Genomic DNA, 7,776 nt, shown 5'->3' with positions numbered 1-7,776 from the left:
GATATCCAAAAAGAAAAAGGATAGTGGGATAGTCATTGGGACTAGGCTTTAAACGCAGTCACCTTGGAAGGCAGTGAACTAAGTAAAACAAAGTGGGTTAGTGTGTTGTATTGGATATCGAGTTTGATTCAAAATTTTTGTTGCATATTCAAACGATGAGTATTCAATATTAAGACGAAGTGATCAAAGCTATTCACCCTCCCTCTAACTCACAAGGTCCTAACAACCTCTTAACAAATAAAAAGACCTAAAGGCATGACCTCTTAGGCAGTAAGCTCTAAGTGAATTGAGAATCCATGAATAATTTATATTTTGGATTTTCAGGTGAACTTTGATTTAGGTATGAACTCGACCACAATTTAGTTATAATCAATAATCTAATTAACCAGAGGTTAATATTTGCCCAATTAAGATTTAAGTTAATTAGAGAGTCGATTCATAATGTTATGCTTACAAATATCAGATTGTCTGAAGCAAAGTCGACTAAATGTAACTTTAGTTAATTGATGTATGTTAATACCAACTAGGTGACTATAACCTATCACATGAAAATGGTTTCTATCTATTTGGCAATCAATTGAATCCTCGATGGTTGGAAGAAGATTATTGATGCAATAGAGAAAGGCAACAACCATCACATGACTTATGTGATCGTGCAAATTAGTCGATTGGAGAAAGGTTAAATTGATCGAAGTGTCTATTATGGGATACAATAGTTGACTAGAATAAAGTGAAATCAACTAAAGGATCTATTGCTGAACACAACCTTACATGATCACTAAAACATGGTCAATCAACTAGATCTACGTAGAACATTAATTTGTAGTTTAATTGAAGACAACTCGAGTGTTGTAAATAAAAGGGCGGGCAATTGGAGTTCATCAAGGTTGGTAGTAAGCGCTGGTGCAATCAATTTCAGTCAAAGTTGACCAAGTTGATCAAGTTTGATTTGATTTGAGTTGGGTGTTGATGTTTAATCAATATATTGGTTAGGTGTCAAGTAGGTTCAAGTTGATCGAATATTTGATAGTGATAAATAAATCCAAGTGAATCATGGAAGATCAGACACTTGGTACGAGACAGAAAGTTTAAGTGGATCATGAAAGACCAGACACCTAGCACAAGATGAAAAATCCAAGTGGATCAAGGTTGACCAAACACTTGGTGATTGAAAGTCCAATAGAAAAGTTGGCAAGAGAAAAGTCCAAGTGGGTGAAGATTGACTGGACACTTGGTGATTTTAAGTCTTGACAAGTCAAGGTTGATTTGATGTTAGACAACAACGAAGTCCTGGTAGGTTAAAGTTAATCAGATACTAGACAACGAGGAAGTCTCAATAGGTCAAGGTTGACCGGATGTCAAATAATGATGAAGTCTTGGCAAGTCAAGGTTAACCATATACTAAGTAACGGGACGTCTTGACAGATTAAGGATGATCAGATGTTATGCAAAGGAAGTCAGAAACAATATAACAAACTTTCGAAGGTCATTACTTTTGACTCGGATATCAAAAATTTCAAGTATTAAGTTTCACAAATAGGATACGAAGACTTACTTCACATTTGAAATTGCACCAAAATAAACATTTTATCAAAAAGAAGTCTATAAAAAATTTTAAGAAAACATCGGTATATGTTAACCTATTTGTCATCGAAAAATATAGAGTGTGTTATAAGAAATTAATTGATGAATTGGATATTTGAGAATCAAAAAAATATTAATTCCATTGTTTGGATTTCTTTGTTTTCGAAAAAAAAATAGTAGGATTCAAAGGAGACTCTTCTTACAAGCGGTAATATATGGAAAAGAAACTTGAGAGTTTCAAACCTCTTGAAATCATAATATTAGTCATGCTTATTTTTATTATTGTACATTATGCCACTGTTGATCAACTAGCACGGTAAACAAGTGTGACTCACATTTTTTTTTTTTTTTTGCAGAAAAAGAAAAAGTGTGACATAATTCTTTGTCTATAATTGTGCAATAAAGCATGCATTCGTGAATTTATTTATGTTCATTCATATGCATAAAATCAATTAAATTAATAAATTTAAATAATTCATCAAATTAAATAAATAAATTTGACAATATTCATAAATAATATTCTTGAACCAAATTCATCAATAAAACTCTTATCAACAGACTAAATAAAAAAATTAAAATATAAAAATTTCAAATAAGCTTGAATTGAGTGTTTGATAACATCTAATTGAATCAAACTTAAACTAAGCTTAAGCTCGTAAAAAAATAACTAAACCAAACTTGAACAATCATTTTAATGACTTGATTCATTTTAACTTTGACTTGACTTAATTATCTTATCAAATAAACTTGAACATTACAAAGCTTGGCTTGACTTATTTACCACCTACATGGGAATATACTTTAGCACGTCTACTCCATCGTAATTAACTCAACTATACCCCGGGAATAACCATGAGAATATACATACTCATGCTTGATGAGCATCCTAGAAACCTAAATACATAATGTATCTTTTAAGTGTAAGTAAATGAGAGAGTTATAATTATTTCAACACTTAGAATATAGCAAGTTTATAATTCTAGACGATGCTCTATCAAAATCAATTTTGGTATGCCATTTAATGTTGAAAATTCGTCTAGGCATGTTATGGAATTAAAATAGATGATGTCCAATCACTAAAATTTGAAAAGAGAGTTTAAAAGGTTTGAAAATGACACAAAAGTTGAATTCTATACTTTAGACACAGTCAACTAGACTAACCATGTGCAAAATGCCTGAATCTTGCCCCAATTATTAGTTGAATATTATAAATTTTAATTATTCAATTATAAAAAATTCAAAAAATCTACATAAATAAAAATATAAAATTGTAAACATTTGTTTAAGTGATAGTTAAATGGGAAATAATTTTTTAGATAAAACATCATATTTTTATTTTTGCATGAAAGTAAAATAGTTACAAAGTTGTGTTTATAAATAGACAAGTTTAACAAATTTATGATATTTTTTAAACACAGTGGAAAAAATTATAATTTTTTAAAAACATTATAATTGAAAATTAATGCTATTATTTAGTTAAATTAAATCCGACCATGACTAGTCTTCCACATGATTTAGTCATTTTCATAATTAATCTTTGATTTTGATATTTTTAATTTAAATTGATGTATCATGACTAGAGAAATATGTAAGTTAGAGCTTAAAAAATATATATGTGATAATTGAATTTGATTCTAAGCTCAAAAATATAAATAAATTTGACTCGAGATTGATTCGAAATAAAATTCAAACTCGAGTTCGATTTAAATTGTTCGAACCTTAATTCAAACAAAATCGAACTATAATTTAAAATGATTTAAATTCAAATTATTCAATTTTATTTTAAAAATATTTGCATTAAAATTATGCAAAACTAATGAAAGTTCGATTCGAGTTCGACTCATGAGCCACTCGAGAACAATCGAATAAAATAATATGGATTTGAATTTGACTTAAAAAGAACATGTTTGATGTTCGAGTTTAACTCAAATTCAATAATTTTAAATATGAATCAAATATTTTTTGAAATCGGCTCCAAAAATTTACCAAGCATGACCAACGTTACTAACCAAAGTCAGCATCCTACATCTCACTGCGGCAACATCCTATCATATCACGTGTCACGTAATTAATGTATTACCTACATTAGCTATGTGAAAATTTCAATTATTGCTATGTATTAACCAATCATGCTATATACTGATGTCTTCCATATAGTATATCAAGAGATTTCATCCATATTAGCACCCAGAGACACGGTGCGATAGTAAGAGATAGGGATGATTCTTATACAATGAGAGTTCGAATCTCACGTTAAATATTTTCCATGTAAGTGGGTTCAACCTTTAAGCCTCTAACAAGCCACTACAAGAAAATTGGTCTTTAACAACACCTGATTGCCCCAACAGTGATCTGTGATTTCAGTTCATTCACTGGCAATATCTTATCTATGTTCTCTTGATTTCAGTTAGACGAGTTCTTGTTGATGTTGAGCGTGGAAGAACTCTTATATGGAGATTTTGTTTACTTTTCCCTTTTGGATTTGTAGTACAGCAGTCAAAAGGTTATTTGTAAACGTTGAGGAGGATGAAAAAAATGTAATATGTTGCAAGAAGAATAATTTTTGTTAGTTACTTTTGATTATTTGTAAATATTGAAATGATTAAATATATCGATGCTTTTGTATTTGTGATTTGTTTGATGAAAACCGTTGTTAAATTGTGATATTACATCGGTCGAAAACCGTTGTTAAATTGATGTTAAACATATATTACATCGATTTTACACCGTTGCCAAACCGATGTCGTTGTGATATTACATCGGTCGAAAACCGTTGTTAAAATTGATGTTAAACAGATATTACATCGGTTTTACACCGTTGCCAAACCGATGTCGTTGTGATATTACATCGGTCGAAAACCGTTGTTAAATTGATGTTAAACATATATTACATCGGTTTTACACCGTTGCCAAATCGATGTCGTTGTGATATTACATCGGTCGAAAACCGTTGTTAAATTGATGTTAAACATATATTACATCGGTTTTACACCGTTGCCAAACCGATGTCGTTGTGATATTACATCGGTCGAAAACCGTTGTTAAATTGATGTTAAACATATATTACATCGGTTTTACACCGTTGCGAAACCGATGTCGTTGTGCTATTACATCGGTTGAAAACCGTTGTTAAATTGATGTTAAACAGATATTACATCGGTTTTACACCGTTGCGAACCCGATGTCGTTGAGTGATATTACATCGGTATTACATCGGTTTGTAACCGATGTCGTTGAGTGGTATTACATCGGTTAAAAACCGATGTCTAAAATGTCAGACCTTTTACAACGCCTTCATAGACATCGGTCGATTTTCTCATAGACATCGGTTTTCCACCGATGTCTATGACTGTTTTTGTTGTAGTGAGCTCTTCTTATATAACGTTCAATCTTCCAACTTATCTTGTTATCTATCATGCATAACATTTCATGACTACTTTCTAGATCAACAATCAGTCAACTAGTTAATTATCATTAATCAATTGCTTGTTAACTCTTTATACCCAATTAATTCAATTCCTTATCTATTGATTGTCATAAATTACAAATCTTAACTTCCATAGCTTTAGGATTTTGATTTTATTAGTTTACTCTTTCACTAACCATAACTTTAGGATTTTGGTTTTATTAGTTGACTCTATCACTAATTGGATCGATCAAACCTCAAATTTCAAATCAATTTGGGATATTAGATTTCCTAGCTATTGATTTCCAATACTGATCGACTAAGGACCCTGATTACAACCACCTCTAAGGTTAAGTATACCTATGTTGAGCCCCCGGGGCATAGCTGAACGTAGCAGAGTTGCAGAAGAGGGCATCGACTGGCGAAGCCAGACCCTGATTACAACCACCTCTGGTCGAAGGTGGGGCCGCTAAGTATACCCTTTTTGCATGTTGATCCCAATAGGGATGAATATTTTAAAGGTCCACCTCTAAGTGTGTATAAATTGTGCTCTGAATTTACCTAATAGGCAAGTCAAGAGAAAGATCGTCTACCTCCAAAATAGTTAGGTGAAACTTAGATACCTAGATTATGAAAAAAAATTATCTATGTTGAGTTTTACCTTCATCCTCGTGGATAAAAAGTCACACAATACTCATAGCTCATTAGAGTTTTACCAGCTTGATTTTAATCTCAACCATCTCTCATTAAGTCATGCATCCTTTGTATGTACCTGAGTCCTCCATATGTCATCTTTCACATTTCTTGCCTACATAGTCAATATCTTTCGGTTATCATCCTCATTCTAAAGTCTCTTAGTTGTAACATGCAATCTTCTTAGCTCACTTATGGATCTAAAGTCATCATACTACCAGCCTAGCTGCGTCATCATTATTCCATAACTACTCAAGTACCATCTTAGTACTCCTAATTCTGTGGTTTTTCAAATGTCTCGTATCATCCTTCTCTGATCTCAATGGGCCTCCAAGCCTTTAAACATACTATATTGGCCACGCTAAGTCAACATCCAATCATCACTCAATCTCGTCAAGCTATGAGCTTGCCAAGCTCCCTATGTATTTATACAAGTTTTTGTTTACTCAAACACATATATTATATACATAGTTAAAATCTAACTTAATTAAACATCAAAATTCAAAATCACACCATACCTCTCGAAGCATAATTGCACTAACAAAAGTATTTGTTGGGTTGCAAGGGTGCAAACATAGTCCCACATCTAAAGTACATGGAAAAGATCATGGGGTTAAAAGGATGGAAAGTATCTTCATTGAAATGAGACCTTTTGAGTAGAGCCTAAGAACAAAGTCATGAGGGTTTAGGTCCAAAGTGGGCAATATCATATCATTGTGGAGATATTTTTATTTCATCGGTACTAACAAGTGGTATCAGAGTGAGACCGTTCTTAACTGGACTAACCGCCGGATGAGCCATGATCCAGATCTAACCATGTGGTTTGAACCTTAAAAACAAAGGAAGTGACTGCTCCTGTGTCTGAATCAAAAGGACCAGACACCATGTGAGAAGTCCTAGTAGGTCGGGTGGACCGAGGGACAAAAAGTCCTAGTAGGTCAGGTGGACCGAGGGGCAAAAAGTCCTGGTGGATCGAGGATTCAGACATCAAAACAACGTTGGGAGGAGCCTGTGGTCCTTTGTTTGAGGGAGAGATTGTTGGGTTGCAAGGGTGCAAACATAGTCCCACATCTAAAGTACATGGAAAAGATCACGGGGTTAAAAGGATGGAAAGTATCTTCATTAAAATGAGACCTTTTGGGTAGAGCCAAAAAACAAAGCCATGAGGGTTTAGGCCCAAAGTAGACAATATCATACCATTGTAGAGATATTTTGATTCCATCGGTACTAACAATATTTTCTTTTTTTATATACTTAGAGTTCTTCAATTTGGGGCATTTTTTATGTGCCTTTCTTTATCACAATGGAAGCACCATGATATTCTATTTTTCTTTTCTCTAGGTATTTTTCTAATTTTATTTTTGTTAAAATTTTTGTGCTTCTCCTTTTTTTTCATCCTATGTGCTACATGTGCGTGTCTCTCTCTTTCTTCATTAGATTCATGTTAGAGATAGTTGATCTTCCCTCTTAGTTTATCTATTAAATAAATTTAGAGTACTCATAAGTCGATTTCATTCATTTAGGATTCAAACATTGGTCTTCCTTGATTTATTATCCCTTTGAGTGTTTTACTGTTGCACCAAATCTGTAAGAGTTTTATATAACTTTTTTTTAAAATTCAGATATCCAGCTCTTCGAAACGATTAATTCTGAAAGTAATCGATCCGGTCCTACAGAAATTTTCCACCAACCACCAGGATAAATGAAAAAAATACAACAATACCTCACTTCGCAACTAGTGTTTTAAGGTTGTCTTTCCACTAGAGAAAATTAATTCATAATATGCCATAGCTAAAAATTGATTCATAGATACCTGATTAACTACCAAAATTTCTTATCATGACATCATAACCCTGGAGACTCTACATGTGACTCTTGTGGCAAGAGAGTCACGTGTAGATTCTCTTCCTACATGTGACTCTTCTCCCTATAGGATGAGAATATTGATGAAAGTGAAATATATGATGTTAATGATGATGACAAAAAAACTTCTCTCTTCTTGGCATGTCGCCTCCCTTTCATCTTAGTATCTCTTGTTTTCCAATTCCACAGATTTTGCTTCATATAATTACATGGTTGAAAACAAACTCTTC

The sequence above is a fragment of the Curcuma longa genome, chromosome 7 (genome assembly GCF_044706935.1).
Source record: "Curcuma longa cultivar G26 ecotype Majalengka, Jawa Barat chromosome 7, ITB_CL_G26_1.1, whole genome shotgun sequence".
NCBI classification, from domain to species: domain Eukaryota; kingdom Viridiplantae; phylum Streptophyta; class Magnoliopsida; order Zingiberales; family Zingiberaceae; genus Curcuma; species Curcuma longa.
The sequence above is the reverse complement of the archived record's forward strand: the minus strand, read 5'-3'. Positions refer to the sequence as shown.